The 21568-nt window shown below is 40.3% G+C and overlaps 1 long non-coding RNA gene across 2 annotated transcripts in view; it reads left to right on the top strand.

Moving 5' to 3' along the window:
- The first annotated feature begins 733 nt into the window (after positions 1-733).
- LOC142093420 (uncharacterized) overlaps positions 734-21568 on the top strand; it is a 31148-nt gene continuing 10313 nt past the window's right edge. Inside the window, exons 1-2 of one of the 2 annotated variants that reach the window (XR_012677422.1) lie at positions 734-809; positions 1060-20964. This is a non-coding gene — a long non-coding RNA (uncharacterized LOC142093420). Of the gene's footprint in view, positions 20965-21568 lie in introns of both variants that reach the window. The other variant, XR_012677423.1, reaches the window with a different exon arrangement.

Genomic DNA, 21568 nt, shown 5'->3' with positions numbered 1-21568 from the left:
GGCGGGGGGGGCGGGGGGAGGGGGGGAGAGGAAGGGAGGGAGGGAGAAGCGCGTGCCCCCCCCGGTGAGGGCGCGCGGGGCTGGGGGGGGGGGGGGGCGTTCTCCGGGCGGCACCGGGTCTCCGCGAGAGGGGGGGGAGAGGGGGAGGGGGGGACCTGGAGCGCGGCGCGCGGCCGGGAACCGCTTCCGGGATCGGCGGGCTGCGCCGCACGCTCAGTGCGGGGCGCTGAGGCCGCCGGGCGCGCGGCGGGGGGAGGGGCCCGGCCTGCGCCGACCAGGCTCCGACATGGCGCGGCCCGCGCGCCGGCTGCCCCCGCCCTCGCGAGACTTGGCGGCGCGGGGCGGGGGTTTGAACGCGCAGGGTAGCAAACGGCGGCGGGGGACGGCGGCAGGGTGGTAGGTCGGGTCGGCGTGGAGGAGGCGCTTGGCCGTGGGATCCCCTTATATTCCTCCCCCCCCCCGCGTTCACATCGCGAGTTTTTCCTCAGCTCGCTTGGATAAAGGTGTCCTGGAGCCGGTTTCGGGTCGCTGGAGGTCGCCCGGCCCGGCCCCCGGGCGCTGGTGAGGGCGCAGGCAGCCGCGTACCCCACAGGAACAGCGGAGGGGAGGGGAGGGGAGGGGAGGTGTGCGTGGCAGCGCCCACGCGGGTAGTGACCGCGGCTGGGCCGCCATGGTGGTGCGCGGCCCGGCAGGGCGTGCGGCGGCCCGCAGCGTGGGCGGCCTGGCGGGCGGAGGGAGAGCGTTGGACTGCCAAGGGCGCATCCGGGGTCTGGGAGCCGGAGTCGGCGGGTGGGAGCTGGCGTCCTCGCGTAAGGGCTTCCCCCTTGACAGAAACCTCTTTCTGAGCATGGTTAGGCGGTTATCGAAACTTTTGGGCGTAATTTTCAGAATATGGACAGCGACAATACGGTGCGTGGATGCAAAGTTTACAGCACAGTTCTTACTCGTGTTGCAGGGGGTCGTTACCAGCTTAAAAATGCCTGTCTGCTGTGCTCCTACCCTAAGCTCTTGTCATCCCGTGCCATTCTGAGTAAGGCTTTTGTGTCCCTCTGCTTGCAGGACAGTCTTCAGGCAGTTGTGATGATACAGATTGATCCAACGTGGACTTTTCATTGACCTCTACAAAGGCTGAAATCTTCCTGTTGAGTCAGAGCCTTGCAGGTGGTTTAGTGGGTGTTTTCATTCGCAGACTGGGCCTTAGTTTGAGGTTGGGTTCTTCTGCCTATGTGCCTATGCAAGCTACTCTGAAGCATCTCCTCCCAAATGAAAAAGACCATGATTTGTGTTTCTCATTTCTTTTTGTGTTCAAATATTTTTCTTTGTTTAGCTAGCATCTGTCTTGCGTAGATCTTTTTTTCTTCTTCTTAGCGCTGTTGATCAGAGCCACAGAAACACCATTGCAAAGAAATTAAAGCAGATGCAGAGTTCCTGTAACCTTTCGTCTCTCTGGTAGAGATCTGGGAAGTGCAGGGTGAAGGGGTGAAAGGTGGGGGCCTGTATCTGGTATGCCATTACTGACTCTCCATGTCATCTTCCGTATGCGGAGGCCTTGGCTCCTGTGTCAGAGATTGTGTGAAGTTAATTAAGGAATCCCTGTATTCTAATCCCCGCATCGGAAACAAGCCAAGCCTGACCAGCATTTCTGGAGAGGCAAGATGCAAAACCAGAAGTAAACAGGATCTCAGTGCAACAATACTGTTATCTAACAGAGACTGATTCTTATCCTGTGATTGGAATTAATATCAAGATGCTGAAGTGCACATTCCTCAGCAAAAATCCATAATTTCCAAACATAAATGCGTGCTTTTGGACCCAACGAGTAGTTCTGGTAGCTCTATCTAGTCTCTTGCTTTCTTAAAATGTGAGGAACAGCCTGTTGTATAGCTGTTGATCCTTATGCACATGAGAGAGTTTGTGCCCTGGATTACATGCACTGGCCCTGTCTTGTTCAGCATTTTTGTGTGGTCCAGCTGCTGTGTTAATTCATCCTGTCATTGTTGCTTCCAGATCTTTCAAATCAACATCCGAGTGAAACCTTTCCTCTACTGTTTCTCACTGTCTGTCTGTAAACTCCCTGTACTACAGCTCCAGGGTGTCTTGGCTAGCATCATATAAGTAAGCTCCATGGCTCCATTTCAGTTCAGCAGCAACCGATCCTTTATTTTTGTTCAGAAATGGTGCTTATCCTCTGCAATGGACTGTAATGGAAGACTATCATCTAGCAATTGCTTGATTTATCTGCACCCATCCCACTTTCAAAGCAGGAGTGTTCCAACAGAAATTGCAGAGACTTCGTATTTTTCATCTGCCCTTGGTCATAGATTTGAGAGCAGGATTGTGTTACTGGCAAATTAATCAGTCGAAACTTCACAGTTAATCATATCTGAGCCAGTGCTCTTGCTCAAGAATTTAGGAAAAAATCCTTATGGGTATTAGGTGCCTGATTGCCCCAGAAATCAAAGATTGTATATGTTTTAACTCTGCTGAACACATCTCTGAAAGGAGTTCATTTTATTGCTGATCCAGTTCTTCTGTCTCCTCTTATCCATATGACAACTATAACAATTGATTATACGGAAAAGTAATATTAGGAAAGTATTTAATGTATTTTTAGCTGCTTCTAATGGGATTTAGCAGCTGGAAACAAGGAGAGCTGGCACTGAGTAATCAGGGCAGTTCTTAGACAGCTGTGTGAGAACCAGTGTATCAGACAGGGCTCTGAAATACATCACCACTTTTTTCTGTATTTTAAAAAATGTAATATATGCAATGAAAAATTTGAAAACTAAACCTCAATACTTGCAGCTAAGACAGTTAACTCAAAGCAGAATGGAATTCGTTGTTAAATCCAGTTCTGTAATAACTTCTAGATGAAAATGCCCCTGGGTTTTGTGTGATTTTTTTTTTTTTTTTTTTAAATTTAATGCTTATGGCATTTATTACTACTCATCTTTGAAAAGCCTCAGGTTGGGATTTAAATTCCATGCTACATTCATTTTTAAGCAGAACAAAAATTTCGTTATTTCTGCTCCCCTTTTCTCTTTATGAACAGCAATGTAAGAGACCCATCTTCCTATTTTGGAAGAAAGCAATTTTCTGCATGTTTGTGCCTAAGAATTGCAGCCAGAAATGTATCTTGATAAAATGGCCCTCTAGTATTCCATATGTTTTCTGTCTGAATAGTTCCCATACTGAGTTCCATTTACAAATCAAAAGAGTAGCTTTTCAATGTAAGCACTGTAAACTGAGTCTTGAATCTAAAAAGTCAAACTGAGTTCTTTCTCCCTTCTACACTGTGGTCAGTAATGTGTATTTTGTCACTGAAATATGCCTAACAGTTTTATTTGATGATGCATAAAGTAGAATACAGTATGAACCCATTTGTCGTAGTTTTAGTTACAAAAAGAAGTAATATTTTTGGTCTTTGTGTACTTGAAGTAATTAACATCATTATAAAAAAGCCAGGAATGTATGTCTAGAGTAAGGAGGTACCATTTTTTCATACCATTTTCTGTATGGAAGGAAATTATCTTGGGATGAAGTCTTAGCAGAGTAATCTATAGGCCTGTGGTAATACCTTGTGTTAGTGTCAGATCCTGCTGACTCTTGTGATAGTTTACCTGTGTACAAGAAGTTGCAGACTTAAGGGTCTAAGAAGAATTATGTAGGTGAAAGCCTATAGAACCAGAGCTCACAGCGAAGGATATCCTTTCTATAACAATTCAAATTCCATCTACAGAATTAAATAGGAAATTTTAGTCCTGATATGTCAGTTGTTTAAACTTCTCAAACTGTCTAGCTATTCTTTAATAAATCCTCTGTCATCGGTTTATAAGACCACCTCACTTCTCTCTCTTTCATTACATTTTTAGGAATGTATCCTTGGCTTTTCCTCATCTTAAGGTGAATTCTATGCCCTAAAAACAATTTGTAGAGCATGACTTATCTACTAGATTCCAAATTTAGTCAAAACTTTTTGGACCTTTGCATCACCCTTTGTACTTTTCCTTTTGCAGTAAAGCTGTTTTGACTCTACTAGGTATCCTGGTTATTTTTCCGTTTCAAATTTGTGTCAGCCATGTGACTCTGAGAGAACAGTATAAAATGTTTATTGTTTTAACAGAGATCATGGATCAAGAAGTTGAGTTCAAGATGAAGATATCTTGGAACTTAAGAGTAAACACAGCGATACTGAAGTTGACGAGTCAAAAAAAACCTCTGACAAATTGGAAAAGATTCATAAGAGCACTCAAAAAATGTTATGACTTTGTCTTAAGGTGCAATCTTTTCTACCTTACGAAGTGCAGATCTAAGCAACTGTCACAACCCTCTGAAGGGCTTCCTAACACAGTTTGGGGAACCTGTTGGTGTATGTATAAATGTGCATATATATGTCCGGTAAATGAGAAGGCATTATCCCTCACTATTATCTTTTCTGTGTCTAGTGTTCTCCACTTTAGACATACAACACTATGATCACATCGTAGTGCATACGCACCAGAATGTTTTCAAGGCGTGCCTTTCTATTCTGAAGTTCTGTGAGTGAGTCTAGCAAGTGGGGTCAGAACTCTGCTGCTGTTTGGGGAATGGTCTTTTGACACAGAGTACAACTCGGACACTGGGAAGAGCAGTAGAGCTAGTGCCAGCATGCACGTTTTTGTTGGCTTTCCCTTTCCTTGAAGAAAAGCTATGGAGCAGTCCCCATTTTTCTCTATGCCATTTCCATAATTAAGTTTGCTGCTTTACAAATTTCTGGCCTGTGATTTGGAAGAACTAGATTCTACAGAAATACAGGTTCTCCATAAGCACACTTAAAAACTTCTGAAAAGTTTCAAGTGTTCCTTTGCAGAGTCTTCTTAACTGCTGCAATCCTGGCATAGTCACTGTCACTAGAGCTATTTGGTGCTGAAAGGCTGATGAGTCAAATCAGTAATAACATATAAAGTAAGTGTGGCAAAAGAGTTTTATGAATGTTTGAATGGGATATGTAGTGTAAGGGAAGTGATGTATGCCTTCATGAGCCTTCATGAGCATGCATTTTTGTTGTTAGGGTTCAAAGGCTTTAATAAGACAATTCAAAGAGGATTTGTGATTTTTTTTTTCTTTTTTTTTTTTTTCCCCTAAAGCAGTGTGAAGACTGTATTTATCTTTTGGATGATATATAGAATTGATTTCTCTTTCATTACAATTAACTTTGGTCCTCTGCTCAATTCCAGTTTCTAAATACCTAGAGTTTCTCTGTGGTAGCAGGAATTTAAATGAATGATCTCATTTGCTCCTTCTGTGCCAGTGCTATTGTGTGGGACTACTGTGTTTTATAAAGTTAGCTGTCCTTTTTTATCTTAGGTGTGGCTGTACTTCCGCAGTGGACACAATGACTGTGCTGTAAGTCTGTTTTACCATTTATAACCTACATGTGTTATATAGATATACCTAGATTGGTGAGTATGTGATTTGTAAAATTGCTGGTAAAGGATTTTGAAATTTTTAGGGATAAAAGAGATACATTTGTAAATTATCGTGATAGAAGATCATGTGTGCTTTTTTTAACTTAGGATGATTTGGTGGTTTGCAGTCCATTCAAGATGAGAGTAACAATTTTGCCACGATTCCTGGCATTTAGTAGTATCAGGGTGGTATTTCCAGTTCCCAGATTTTTCACTGAGGTGTGACATTTGAAAGGGAGGTAGTGCTTTTGAATTGTACTGACTGCTTGTCTAAACTCATTATCACATACTGTCAGTGGCCCAGTCATTGCTCAGTGCCAGCTTATCCTGTGAACAGGAGTATGGGCAGATAGCAGATTACTACATCACATCAGATAAGGTTGCTAGTAAGAGCAGTCAGAATGATTGGGTTAGAAGAACCAATCTGTAGAAACGAAATACCCGTCCTTATGGGAATGCATAAGAGTTCTGTGCAACATGTAGAAAGTGCTACTGCCTGAGGATCAAATATTTCTTACATTCTTTCTTGCTTTCCTACTTGTATTTGTTGGGCAAGAGAGACATAAAGGGTGTTAGAGCTGTGTGGTTTGTTCCAGAGGGGAGGAACAGTGTGTTTTGACTGTGATGTAAATACTTCCTTTTGATATCTGTTGTTACATTCTTGGAAAGATACACAAGTATAATAGAAAATTATTTTCAAACCGTGCTCTGTAATACTACAGCAAGTTGCAACTGGGTTGCAGGGTATGAATAAAAATCAAATATTTACATGAGGTTTGGGGGGTTTCCTACTCATTAACTAAAATACAGTATCTCTCATTCTGTGATTGTTTTGATTGTATTTTACAGCCTGATATGGAATGTTTAGTTCCAGCCCTACTAAAATATTTTGAGGCAGCAGTAGGACTGCTTTGGTAGGGCATAAGATGTGCAGAAAACACTATTAGCATCCAATCTATTGAGCTAGCACTTACAGTATCTTTATGCAGTAAATGATGGGGCATAACCAAACCAAGTTTTATCTAGCTAGCATGCAATGTAACAGTCATAAAAACATAGCACTGTAGGTTTTAGTGAGGGTTCACAAACTTCATCTATCTATCTATCTATATATATATATGCAGGATTTTCTGCAGGTTTGTACAGTCAGTGATGAAGTGTGTGCTGCTGAGTCTGTATTACTTCTGTTGCTGGTTCTAGCTAGATAAAAGTTAACGTGAGCATGCCCCACTACACTACAACCAACTCTTGTTCTGGAGACATCTGCACAGAGGCTGCAGTGGTGTCATAGTACATAGGCTGGGTTAGTATCCAAAGATTAACGTAATTTATGACCTGCATGTGTTGCTAGGTAATAACGGAGGATTTTGTCTCAAGTCACTGGACAAAGCATGTAACTTCTTGGACCTTGAAAAGGAAGCTTTAAGGTAGACCCCCATAATTAAGCAGTTAAAAAGGTCTTGGTCATTGATTTCCAATTTATGATTATCTTGCTAGTACTGCATAACACCTTACAGCCAAAGTAGTTCTGTAAGTCAGCAGCACCACTTGTAGAGGAAGGGTGGGGTTCTTGAAGAACACTGGTAGTTCAGTGTTTTAAAAAGATGTTTAAAATGCTGAGACACTTTAAAAAAGAGTTTTTTTAAATCCCAGCTTCTGCTGCAACACTTTATTGAAATAGTTCCCTCAATTCTTGAGAAGCTAACACTTAACTCTGAAGACATCTGTGACTGCGTTCCCTGTTTTAATCTCCCACCTCAGGACAATAATCGGTGAAGTACTAAACTCCCAGCAGCCTGTGACATCTGTGAATATTGTAAAGGTCTAATGATAATCTAAGGTCAGAGCAGAGCATGAGACAGTATTGGTGGTTCTCAAGGACTGCACACAGTATGATCTCTCTGCTTGTAATACCGTGTCCTTCTGCAGCCTTGGCGCTACATGCAACAATGAGATTTTGCAAAGTCACTTACAAATGTGTGTCATGTAGACCTGGGGGCACATAGCTTCTATTTGTCAAAGTCATATCAGGTCATACATGGTGTTTGAGTTGTTAGTAAACTTGCTTGCTGAGTTGCATTAGTTTCCAAGTGGGACTTCTTTCACCTTCAGCGAGCTGAAAAGCATTGTCCCTTCTTTCTACCTGATGCTGTGGTCAATAGTAGCAGGTGCTTCCAATACTTCCAGTGTGTTTTACCCCAGTTGGAGTGAAATGTGAAGACAGCTGATGCAAAAAACCATCTTCACTTCTCCTTACATCTGTCTCTCTGCTGAGTTCCTTTTGCTAGCTGTTACATATTCCTTGGTAATAACTTCAAAGCAACTAATGAATCAAGCCACACAGCATCAAGTATCTCTGATTCTGTTTTGATCCACAGACTACTGGTTGTTTAGGAAAAGCTAGTTACAGGACCTAATATAAAGCATATGAAGACTGGAAACAAACACTGCTGTCCCCAGGTGGAATTAGATAAGTGTTGAATAAGACCGCTTTTAGGAAATTCCACATGGTCTATGGAAAAATCTTTTCACCGAGACGCTCATAATAAAGATTCAACCCCTTCCACTCTCTGTAAAGACTCCTCAACTTAGTCCACCATTTTCCTCCTTAATGAAAAGAAGTAGATTCTCCGAAGACAAGGAAGAACTTATTGCTGCTGGTTTTGTATGGAAGACTTAAATTTTTTAGAATTGGGCAACCCTTCTAAAATGCATAGCTTAGATACATTTGTTCTGTACTATTCAAGGCTGTCACAGTCCAGCCTTGTGTGTTTTTCACTACACAGGTTAGCAGAGCACGGAAACAAGTTCTGATACACCTTCTGTCAGGTACTGCAGGAATAAGAGAAAGCAAAAGAAAGGAAAGAGAATTGTAGCAGTTCTCCTGAGTTGTATGACCAAGCAGGGTTAGGTAGGTGGTTTCCTTCAGGCCAGTAGTTTGAAAAGCTAGGCAAAGTTCTCGGGGGAAGGGAAGGAAAAAAAAAAAAGATGAATGCTGTGTATCAGAGAGACATAACTCAGGGAACTAATACCTTTTAAGTAACCCTTTAATCTGACATGCAGCTTTCCACTGGAGAAATGGAATGTCCTTTCCAAGCAATGTATTTTCTTTCGTGTCAAAGTCTGTGCCAACACAATAGTAAACTTGGTGAATGCAAGTTAAAAAGAATGAAAATGTTCATTATTACATTGAAATTAATGGAGAAGAGAAAGTGAAAGAGAAAGTCCATATTTCAGAGAAATAATATCAGGGAACTAGGTGAAGCAGTAAACAAATTAGGGTAGATATTTCACTTGTCATTAATGATAGTGTCACTATAAACAATCATATTTTTCAACCTCTCCCTAGAATTGTTTTTCTTAACACACACTTTCAATTATATATCAAGTGAGGTAGCTACTCATTTCCAAACACAGATAGCTGTGTATTTTTAACTTAGGTTGCCACAAGGGAGCCACACGATCCTTTATTGCAATAAAACACAAAAGCATGTTCTTGACATGGGTTACATTCTTCACACAGTGGCTGATGGCACTACTATTGAAGACTGTGCTTTAAATGGTCTGCAGGTATGGAAAGTTACTTTTTTGTCTAACTTTTCCCCAAGAAAACATTTTGTTTCAGAGTCTACATATGCCTTTGAAAATGTACCTTCAGCAATAATATAGCTGGAATTATGTTATTCATCTTTGGAAACAGGGACCCCACTTCAAAGCTGTCACCCAAAGTTACAGGCTATATTCTGTCTGGTTTCAAGTGAAAGCCATTCAGTTTTACAGTAATTAGAAAGTACAGGGAAGTTTAAAGAAATAGCTGCTTTTTAAAATTACCTTTCAAACCTCACTTACAGAGGGTCTGCTACTTGTTAACATTCAAGTCAAGGCAAAATTATTTGCGCTTACTTTGGCACAGAAGCTAATCCTTATGCATCGTTTGCATGGGAAGGCAGCCAGCTTCAAAGCGTAGACAAAACTCCACTAGTATCCCCGGAGCGGAGGGTTTGCAGGACTCCTGGCCCTGTGCCTTTCTTAGCAACGCCATAAATCTTCTGGGACTCATCAGCATAGGGGAGGCTGAGGCTGATTTTTGCCTCTTCTATTTCCTATCTCATTGCAGTCTTTCAGCCAGAGGATGTGTCTGCCAAGGTGTACATAGAGGGAGCTGGTATAGTTCCAGGAGCGAGTTTATGCTGTTGAATTCTGTCAGCCCTGCAGCTTCACTCAGACAAAAATGTTACTGAAGTCAATAAGCTTGCAAGGACTTGCAAAAGCTGTGTGATTTGTTGTTTCGTTTGGTTTTGTTTAAGGATAAGGCAAATTTTAGGACAATAATCAAATGGGACCAGCATTGATTTTTTTTTTTTATTTATTTTTCGAGTAACTATAGAAAAAATATGTAGTGTATAGAAATTAACTCTTAAACCCATCACAGCTGGCTTTATTTTTAGATTTTTAAGGTGCACACTTAAACCTAATGTAGCTGGAAGATTTCCCCGAGTTGGTGTACATAGGCTCAGACCCTTAATATCTGAGAAGAGAATCAAGAGGAAGACATATTTAGTTGAAAGAGTATTAAACATGCATATCTTTCTTCCTATAGTAAATTATTTTTTTTCTGGGCTTTTTCTTCCATGAGTTATGACAATGTGCAAATTTTCATGGCTGTGTGGTTTTTAGTTGTTAATGACAGGATCCCCAGACATCAGAGAAATCTGAACTGCCAATTTATATTTTCGTTTCAGTCCTCTCAGTTGTCAGTATAAGCTGAGAGTCTTATCTAGATTTTACTATAGCAGGCTAATTCCCCTGAGACCAAGTGACCACCCAGAATCTCTTACAAGAGCAATACACTCATTAAAGATTGTTAATAGACCAAAACAGTGGTTGCTTTCCAGGTCAAGGTTACTAGAGGCTAAACTGTTTGAAGTTTGATTGCATGTAGCCTAGGAACAGGAAAAGTCTATAATTAGGTCTGTTTAGATCACTGTCCTTTTGCCATCATGCATGCAGTGTGATCACCTGGAGTCCTAACTGAAATGAAGGCTTTGTCAGCTCAATTTTGATAAGTGTTTACAGGATGAGCTTTGTAATTAAAATTGAAATGGTAGTTCTAGTCTAATATCTTCTTTTTATATACAAAACTTTCTCCAGACTCTTGGTTTTTGCCTGAATTTTGTCTTCATCTGTCTCATCTTTGACCATTTATATTTTCTATGTTACACTACTGCTATGGTATAGAAATCCCTGCTCCTGTGCAAACTGTTATTCCTGCACAGTTCTTGCTGGTTTCTGTGAGGCCTTAGTGTCGTGCTAAGTTTTGTTAGACCTCAGTTCTGTTTGTTCTGCAACTGTTTCTAAGACAAATATAATGGTTTATTAACGTTGATGTCTACCAGCTATGGAAGTATCCTTACACTGGCATGTGATTGCATGTAAGCACTTACTACCTTGCACCACGTCTCATAATCTGTAACGGTGAAGAGCAGGGTGTGTGTAGGGGACACTCTGGGCTGGAATAGTAGCACTTCATAGCCATTTAACACTACCAAAAATAACTACACAGGATGTTTTTTCTTTAAATAGTGTGAAAAGTACCTGCCTCAGTTACATCTCTGCATCTTCGGTGACACCAGAGCATTCATGATACGTGTCACCAAGTCCTGAATTAGGCCTAGAAATTGTGAGGCGGTTTAAATTTTTTCTTACATGCGATTTGCCAGTACAGTTAAAATATAGTTATAGTGAGACATTTGCTCTCCAAGATACAAAACACCTTTGTTTTCCTCTCCAAGTGTTCATTTAAAACTGACAGTTTAGTTCATATACTGCGATTGCTTCCTGAAAAATAAACAGCAGAAACGTAGTTCCTAACAGATCTCCTATTCATTCATTCTCCCCAAAGTATTTTAAGCAGATAATTAACACTGGGTAATTAGAAGCATCTTTAGTCTGTGTAATTGTACAGCCTATAATTTTTCGTAGTAATGTGATTCATTTTATCTAAAGTTGTTCAACACACATCTTTGTAACAATTTAATTTGCATGCCTAGTTGGTACTGCCTTCCCTCAGTTGCCTTCATTTTGTGAGATGCTCAATTAGCCTTACAAGGCTAAACAGACAGATTCAGGCAGATTCATAGCTTTATTTGAGTACCCTTTGCTCACTGAAATCCTTTATAGGACTTAGAAAACACACTATCCTTAGGACTAAACCTCCAGCACAGCAATACAGCCCTCAATTTATAGATAGCACACCAAAAGTGAACAATTCCAAGGTCGTTACTTCCTAGCAAAAGGAAGCAAGCGTCCGTGAAGACGGAGGGATCTGTTAGCCATGTGTATCTTTTTCCATAGCTTTACAGAAAGCACAGATTATTGACACTTCGGTTCTCCCCATCATGGGCTTCTCTACGTTCTCTGAAAAAACCCTGCCTCTCACTACCCCTAGTAAGCCGTGGTATTTTTATTGCCAGGGTGCTGCACGAATCTAAAACAGAGTGCAGGTTCAGCTCAGCAGAATTGACTTCTAAGTAATGAGCAGCCACTGTCTTCTAATGTGTTACATGAAAAAAAATGCAAGTTGATAATTTTTATTAAAAAAAAAGTTTTATAAGTAAGCTATTTAGAGATTAGCACCTATTTTCTGATAAAACTGTAAGATGAATACAGACAAAAAGTAGTTCATATGTTAACATACTTACATTGTTGCTGTCTTAATGTTTTAACTAATATTAACTAATATTCTTAGTAAGAACATATTTCCTAAGTGAAGATCAGCTTGGTTAGCGATTCCAATTCAAGTCATGTAGAACGATGGGCCGTATTCTGTATTTAGCCTGGCATGAGGCTCCAGCAGGGAATAAGGTGGGCAAAAGTAATTTCATGCTGTCTCTGTGCTGTCTGAATTCTGGGCTTGATTGGGTCTGCTTGCTCCAGGCCACAAAGCTCAAGGGTTTAAAGTCATAACTGTATAAAATTCAGAGTCCGTGTAAGAAGAAATAAAACTCAGCAGAGCTTGGCACTAATGTAAAATGCTTCTGTGATGGGGTCAAAAATCACTTTTGGTTATATTTTTGATAACTCATTGAGGTGAACTGTGTTGCCCAGAAGAGAAGAAAAGGCCATTCATGCATGGGAAAACAAAATTGCTTCATCCATGACTCTCCAAAAATATCTTATACTCTGTGCTAGCTCCTGGCATGTGAGATGATTCCCCGTGCCTTTGGTACTCACGGATCATTTCAGTAAACCTTCTTATTCTTCCTGGCTTTACTCAATTTTTCTGTCTTGGGATAGATCGTAGTAGATAAATGTTATGCCATTTCTTTGTCCAGTGGTCATTTTCTCTCTGCTTTAGGAAATCAGTGAATTTGGTTTTCTCTTCCGTTAGATTGTGCCTTCTTAAATATCATAATTACATCTTTTCTAAGTTCTTCTGTCACATTAGTTCCTACACACACATGTTTCTTTCCATGTTCTTTCTAATCCACCACATCTGAATGACCAAAATCTTGAAATATCAGTCAAGGAGGTGTTGAGGAGGATTGAGAGGAACAGTAGCCAAGAAATTAGCCAGGCTTCCAGTGAAAAGGAAGAGGCTGAAATACCAACCTCCAATATATTGTGAGAGAGAGAGATATCTCCCCTGGAGATTTTAAATGCTTGCAGGGAGGAAAGATTGTTTTCTGTTCATTTGTCATGTCCAAAAGTCTCTTGGCAACTAGATTCCCTTCTTTTGATTTCTAACAGCTTATGACTATTTTGACAAAGAGAAAGACTGGAGACATATCTAAAAATAAAAGATAATGTTCTTTTTTATAGTGCGTTTCGTCCACAAGAAAGGTCATGGACTGTAAGCCCAAAGGCTCCCTATAATGAGTTTTACAAGAAATTTGTGGCGTGGACTAGAAGCAGGATTAATACTTTGGCTTTCCCTTCCTTTAGGAAGGGATGTGTGAAATTCTCAGCTGATAGAGATCCCACAAAAAAGGAGCAGCATTAGCAGAAAGATAAATGTAAATAGCTGAAACATGCATTTTCCCAATCCGGGTTGTGTGGCTTTGCTAAATTAGAGGACTGGGTTTGTATGAGGTCTATGATGTAGAGAGAATTTAATGGAACTTTTTTACTGTCAAGTGGTGCTAATACTTCTGTACAGTCCAAAAACAAATTCAGAACATGTTTTGGTGCAACATCACCCCCACCAAAATAAACCAAACTCCCAACACAACACATCTGAATGACATTGTGACTTGCACACGCGTGGCTGTCAACAGATTTGAGTCAAATTTCCTTCTCAGTTACCCAGCTGAACTTGGAGATTCATCGCCACTTTGGTATACACACTTCTGGGCCTTTTCCTGCCAGGTACTCTCCTAGTACCGAAGTATGCAGTATGATTGCCTCTTGCTGTAGGGAGACTTTGGGTTGTGGATATGTGGTAGTTTTCAGTGACTGAATCTGCAGTGATCAGCTGACTCCTTTCTGATTCTTTCATTGATATTACAGCCCACTGTGCATGGCATCACATCCACATGACAAATCTGGAACAGAGCTGGCTTCGCTGCTGTCATTAACTTCGGTTCATCACGATGCTTCAGCGAACTGCCAAGCTCGCCAGTAGTAATGAGATAAATATAACCAACTGAAGTAACAACACGAGTGTAAGCAGCAACTTTATCTTGCTATTTCAACTTTACACTTGGGAAAAGGAATGACTGTTCTGAACGACTGTCACAGCATATGATATTAGCCTGAGCTGTTGATGTTGACAAGGTTTCCAAAAGGGACTTACAACATCCCAGTGGATTCACATTTTATATACATGAGTTTGTAAATGGTTGGAACTTCCTTTTGGCATTACGAGGGATCAGCAGTAAAGAAGCTACATAAGCCAAATTCTCTCTTGCTGTAATTGATGCAGTTGACTTTTCAGATGATCTGGCCCAAAGTATGCATTTAATCCTTTCAGTGCTAGGTTTTTTAAATTTATATTAGTGAAACAGCTTTCCCTGGTTTGCCCTGGATTTATATTGATAAATACAAAGGATACAGAATCAGGTTTCTGAAGGTGACCATTGAAGTACTTAGTGCTGCAGAAGAAGGGCTAAATACTTCTCTCATCTACACTGTTGTAAATCCAAAGTAATACTGACAAATCAAAATAGTTTGACAGGAAAATGTGATACCTACTATGGAATGTATATAGCCTTCAGCACCCACAATGGTAAATCTGTGCTAGCAAACAGTCCACCCATATTGATGAGACACTAAAATAAAAAATTGATGCAGTATACTGAGGGGGAACAGCCAAAAAAAACATAGTTCTAACAAAATAGTATGGGAAACATGCCTGCTAAGCAAAGGCAAGTGACCTAGGGTAGATTCCAGTCTATCCTCCGATCGTACACTTTGAGCAATTCTACTGACTTCACTAGTGTAACTGAGAGCAAAATGTGTCCATTATATCTTTAAGAGACCAGCAGCCTTAGGACAGCAAATTAGCCTTAATGTGTGTTAATAGTACATCTGCAGCCTATATGTGAAATGAATCTGACTTTTTAACATACTACCTATGAGAGTGCAGTTGCAGAGTGCGGTGTATCTGTGCTTCTTATTATTCATTCAAGGATGACGTCTTCTACGTTATGCTTGCTACCATTGTGCATTAATCTACTTTGCAGTTTTATGTCAAATACCTTTTTGAAATCCAAGTAGATTATGTCCTTTAATCACTTTGCCCAGTCTGTGTTCCTTGTGATCTCATCTCTTATTAATATCTTTAGGATCTTGACTACCACCAAGGTCAAACTGGTCTATAATTTCCTAGCTCCACCCCGGGCCTTTTTAAAGAGGGTTATGTTTGTGTAACTGTGATCCTTGAGTAGCTGTCTCCTTTTCAGAAGGCTATGAAGAATCTTTCACCTAGTTTGGATGGTTTTGAATTCTAAAGTTTTCTAGAAATCCTGAAAATGCTGCTTTGTTTTAGTTCTTCTGGTTTGCCCTAGTGTGTTACACTGTACATCTGGACTCCTTGCTGCTAGAATTTTTCCATGTCTGGTGTCATCTCATCTTCTTCCTATACAGAAAGTAGCTCACTTCATTTTTTCATTTATCTCCTGATAGCGTAAGGTTTCTAATCTTAGATCAAAGCCTTCTTTTTTTTTTTCACTTTTGTGAATATAGTGGATCTTTTGTCACTGAAGTGTGGGCAGCATACGGGATTGCTTGGGCTACACAAATATTCTTGATCAGATTCTATTTTCATGTGTGGAAATCCAAAATAATTCCTAGGAAAGCAGTAAAAACTTTTGCTAATCCACTGAGATTGGAATCATACTTGTGTCTGGTCCTCATTGTATCCTGTCTTCTCTGTATATACCTGTCAGGTTAGAAAGAAGTTCCTTAGTGGCAGGACCATTTTATTTTGTAACCTTGAACACCTCCAAGCATAAGCAAAATTAAAGAGAAGTAACAGCACAGTAATGAACGATATACAGATTACAGGCTAAAGTTGATTGCGATGAGGAAAAGTCATCAGACAAATAATGTTTCGGTACATTCTGTAGGTATATACTTAGTCCAGATTGAAGTAATTACATTTGCATGGATGAAAATGAACTGTAGAAAGTTAATTAAATATATAGCATCCTCACCAGTGGCTTCAACAGAAATGCAAGTAAGCAAAAAGACGTATCAGCAGCAAAGACTATACCTGTCATAATTAGAACTGATGCTTTTGGTTAGGCTTGACTACAATAATGAGTCACAGAAAGAAATTTTGACTTCGTATTGTCAAGTGTATGCGTGACACGGGAGTAAACAGGAGATTTCACTGGAAATTCTAGTTAGGAGTCTTGCAAGAAAATTGAAAACACATTAAAAATAAAGCATGGGAGTTTTTCCCTCTTGCCATTTAAAACTATTTTACCTTGATAATTTACGTCAGTGGTATGTCCAGATATACTTTTACTTGGTTTTGATTTGGATTCTCTATCTGAGAGAGAGTGCCAGTTTATTTTGTATGCATTGCAGTTCAGATAAGGGCATAGAACATGCCACTTACATGGTGTCAGCATTCTCAGCATGTAGCATAGCTTCAAAGGCATGTCACAAATTAAGATCATGTTTAACGTACTGTTGTCTTTGCTGATGCTTATGAAATTTGCCACTAGTGTTAACAGCTTTTTTTTTTGTTTTTTAGAGCTCAGCCTCTTCATGAGGGAGTACACATACATGACTTGGTCAAGGGTACAGCATAATGGGCTTTTGAAAACCTGTGGGTTTTTACCAGCAGTAGTTAGCAGTATGGCATGGGATGGGGCATGAGCTGTGTTCTCAGTCCTTCCAGTGAGAGGGAAAGGTTTGGGCAGGAGTGGGTACCTTCAGTGGATCAACACTTGTTGCATGGCTGGTGTCACAGACGGCAGTTTGGCTGCTGCACGCATGCGATCATTTTGGAGGAGCAAGGACTTCAAAGCAGGAGCAAGATCCATCTGATGAAGTGTGGGAAAGCTTCAAACCTAGTGAGGACAGCTTGAAACTGGGTAAGCTGGGGAAAGTCTGTCATAACCTATAGAGGAGTAAAGGCATGGGGAGCAGTGGGGACGTGACAGCATGATGGGGAGGGTCTTGTACTTCTCTCTGAACACAGTGTGACGGGGTCCATTTCAAGTGCCTGTACACAAACACATGCTGCAGGGGAAACAAAGGGGAGAAATTAGAAGTCTGTGCACAGTTGCAGAGCTGTGCCTTCGTTGGGACATAAGCGGTGAGATAGCTTATATGACTGGAGTACTGCTAGGTGGGTACAGGCTCTGCAGGAAAGACAAGCCACGAAGGCCGTGAGGAAGGCTTGTGCTCTGTACAAACGGGTGGCTGGGTGATGAGCCAACTGAGGGCTTGCAGATGATGATTAGAGGACATTTTTACTGTGAGGGTGGTCAAATACTGGAACAGGCGACCAGAAGGGTAGTGGGATCTCCATCAAGTAGGTACTCAAGACTCCACTGGACACAGCAACGGTTTTGGACCTGCTTCAAGCAGGGGCTTGGACGAGGATGACCTCCAGAGAGCCAGTCCAGTATAAGTTATTCTGTGATTAAATGGAGAGCAAGCACACAGTGTTTAACCTCATGGTACCCCTATGTTTAAACTGATTTCAGAGAGACCACACACTTACTTAAGCTGAAGTATGAGCAAGAAGTGTGCCAAAGCTGAAACCTAAAAACCCTTATCTATTTTATTTTTTCTCTTAATGAAAAGACTAGCTATAATTTTTTTTCTTTCCTTTGCACATACACAAATGAGCACCTGAGAGAGAGAAGGCATAAATAGCAGTATTCGCTTGGGGAGCAGAAAGGAGAGGTTAAATTCTTCACGTTGACCAAGCACAAAATAATAAAGACAACAAATTCCGGGAGCTGTTGTAACACCGCATCCAGCAGAGGGCAGGAGAAACTGCAGAACAGGCTTGCCGACATTGGTTTGTTTCTTTCAACTTTATACTAAGGAAAACCTACAAAAGAAAAGAAGCGGCCTGGACTTTACAAACACTTCTAAACAGAACAGGTAAAAGCCAGATTAGTGCCTAATTTTAATAATCTTGAATCTAACGCAACTCTGAGCACAACGTTTTTCAACAAAGCAGTGTAACACAGATTACCTGTTAGTGAGAACAGCTATTCTGAATACAGTATTCAGAGCATTAGCAGTGAGGATATGAGGCTATGTTAATATAATGATAATTATGGCAAGAATATGAATATTCATTGTGATGACTGAACAAAATATTGTGGTAGGAAGAAAAACAAACTGTTTAGGAAATTAATGTTTGGTAGCATGGAATTTTGGATGAATGTTTTCAAATAACGAGAAAAATATGTTGCAGTTTGCAACAGGGGTATAGAGGTTTGTAGTGACTTTTTATTCAAATAACACCTCATGGAAAATAAAACGATTATTCCCTAACAGCAATATAGGGATTTCCAACACTAATATTTTCAGGGGTCGTATCCACAGTAATAAGTGAATGGCATTCAGACACAATAAAAAGCTAGAATTGACTTGGGATACACAGAAGACTGTCAGCATAACAATCTCTGTAAATGTGTACTGTGTCATATAGAAGGATTGAAATCAGTGGCAACAGTTTTTATCTGTAGATAACACTTTGAATTAAGTTAGGAGTAGCAAATGAGTATAAATAAATCATGCATTTTTCCTGCTTATCAGAGTCATTAAGAGTATTTTGAAGTGCCTGATATAATTGTCAGAATGTAAATAAATCCATTAAGCTTGCTCTGAAATAAACACTAAAAGTATTTTTGTGAATAAAATTTTGTTACCATGCCAAAGAAGAACCCTTGCAGAGAGGGATTTTAAAGGGATGGAAACATGAATAGAGTCCACCTGCTGTACCTCTGTGGACCTGCACAGTGGTTTGAACAGCTACTTTATCCCATTGTAGGAAATTCATGCAAATTCTCACCCAAATCTCATCTACTTTGCTATCTGAAGAGTTTATGGTTTATAATACATACAGGCAGAGTTCTGGTAATGACGCAGAGCCTGTTCAAGCAGCTCTAAAGACATGGAAACCAGTCAGTTGAAATCATTCAAGCAGCCTACTCTTCACTTGTTCCCTCGAGCAAAATCAGAGCAAATGAGAGCACAAGGAGAAAAAGGCAACAGACCCTTCCTCTGAGATGAAAAAGATCTGTTTGCAGAGGGTTTCCAATCCATACTGTTTCAGGAGTATACAGCTCACTCGTGGCTTAGCTGACCTGGCCTCTTTTGAATACCACATCCGTCACCCTAAATCCCGAATGCTCTTTGTGTAGGATCAGGCAGGTGAATTCATCCTTCCATCAAAGGCAGTGCCCAAACTAAGAAAAATGCTAAGTACTGTGACAAGGGGCAAGGATTAGGTGAAAAAACACTAAGGCATCCCAGGGTTTCTGGATTGTGCTTTTCCTTTGGATTTTTTTTTTTTTTAATATATATTGAAAATGTGTAATGCCTGGGGTGGAGGCAGAAGTGAAGTGCATCTAAACCCAATTTAGCAGAAACTTAGTTTCTACAAGAAATGCTAATCATTTCTACAGAAGCTGTCCAGATCCTCTGAATTTAGAAGGAGGAGGATTGCTGTGTGCAGGATTTTGCTTCTGGTAAAAGGCAGGAGCTGGTAGTTCAGTGTTTCTTCTGGTTGCTGAGTTCAGTGAGAACCAGTTGACAAGTGACCTTGTTACTCACAAAAGCAAGATCCATTTCAAAGATGCTGCCAATAAACAGTTAATTCACTTTGGCTGAAGTCTTTTCGTCTCACACAGTGGTTCATCACACTGCTTTGAATATTCATTCCCTTCATTTTCAGCCCTGAGTAAATGAATACAGCAGTTTTCACTCTCTGTAATTTACATAATTACCTTTGTCATTTGCATAAGATTTAAGCAGATAAAAGGATTGACTAGAGGAGAGGGATTTTTTTTCTTAAAGTTTTAACAACAAAAGTAAAACTGTGATTTTGGTAAAAGAAAACAACCAACGTTCTTTGTCACACTTGAGAGCAGCTGCTACAGTACTTGTCACTGGATGCTTGCAAGCAGGACGTCTTCAGTTTTGTCACAAGTGGCAGAAATAAGAGAATGTAGAATTATTTTTTCCCCTGAAGGCAGAGAACACAAATTAGTTTGAAGCTGATTATGCTTTATTTTTTTCTCAAGAGGGATCTGAAAGATAAATAGGAAGCAGGCTTTGGGAGGAAGCATTTGCTCCATAATTACAGATGACGAGAACTCAAATGGTAGATATGGGTAAAGCACCTGTTTTACAAATGTTTTACATTGGACTAGCACCTTTTGCATCAGATGCTGATTTTGCATACTTCTAGGTCCATCTAAAACAAGTTTTGTATCATTTTAGCTATTATTATTATTAAAACTGAAACAGCTATATTATGTAGCATCCAGTGTGAATACTGTTATAAATGAATAATGGTGATTAGATTAGCATAAACAATTCTCTCATGGAAGAGTATTGCTAATTCAGCACAGCTAAACTAATATGAATTTCCTGTATGAAAAAAAAAACTTTGAGAAAGTTCAAGGAGGTCCCTGAGGCAGCAGTATCTTCAATCCTTTTACAGTCCCTATCAGGGGCCACTATTTTACTGCCAATCCTCACGCAGTGTTTTGCCTGAATTTCCTCAACTTACCATGAAACCTGTTGGCTTCACTGACCCAAGTTCTCCTGGCAAAGAATCCAATATGCAATTTGCTTTATCCGGGTCTTAGTCATAATAAAGCTGGTTGTGAAATGGTAAACATTTGTGCTGCCCCTCTCTTAGCATCTTTCATCAAAATCATCTGATGGGTCCGTAGCTGGACACACGCAGAAGGCTAAACCTTAAGTCATCAATGACACTGACACAGGCAGCATAAGGCAAAGAATGTGGAAAGGGATGAAATAGAGAACTAAAGGAAAGAAGTGAGAATGAAGAAGAGGAACGGCTGCTGAGGTGAGTTCATTTTGGTGAATTAAGGTGAGTATTTTTACCAAAAGCAATACACCCGTATCATACATCAGAGCTTGTGAATTTGTTAACTTTCCTGTCTAGTCCTTAAAACTTAAAATTGAATATATTCTGAATCCAATATGTAAGAAATGTATTCCTATCACTGCCTTGTCAATGTACCTTGTCAATATGTACCAGGGCCTTTAATTTCTTCATGGTTAAATGAACAGTAATGTCAGGACACTTCAGATCATTCAGAGGCTAAAAGTGCAAAATATAAGGAGTCGTCACTTCAGATGGAAAGGTTTTTAGTCATGCAGTAGATGCAGAGGTACAAAGACTATGACAGTCTTTTGTCTCAGGCTCTCAGAAAAAGCATTTTAAAAGTGAATACTGCTCATGACAGAAAAGTGGGCAGGTTAGTTCTTTTTTTTCTGTAGTATCTATTCTCTGCTTCCAACATAGGCAAATATTGCCGTTGATCCTGTAGTTCTGAGTTCAATAGGCAAGGTAATACCAGCAAGTTAACCCACGAGACTCACAGGTACGGATTATGCAGCTTTTTATAAATTCTCTAACTGAAAAGTTTTCTGGAGGTGTTCTATGA

Source organism: Calonectris borealis, chromosome 1 (genome assembly GCF_964195595.1).
Source record: "Calonectris borealis chromosome 1, bCalBor7.hap1.2, whole genome shotgun sequence".
Taxonomy (NCBI): domain Eukaryota; kingdom Metazoa; phylum Chordata; class Aves; order Procellariiformes; family Procellariidae; genus Calonectris; species Calonectris borealis.
The sequence above is the reverse complement of the archived record's forward strand: the minus strand, read 5'-3'. Positions and strand labels throughout refer to the sequence as shown.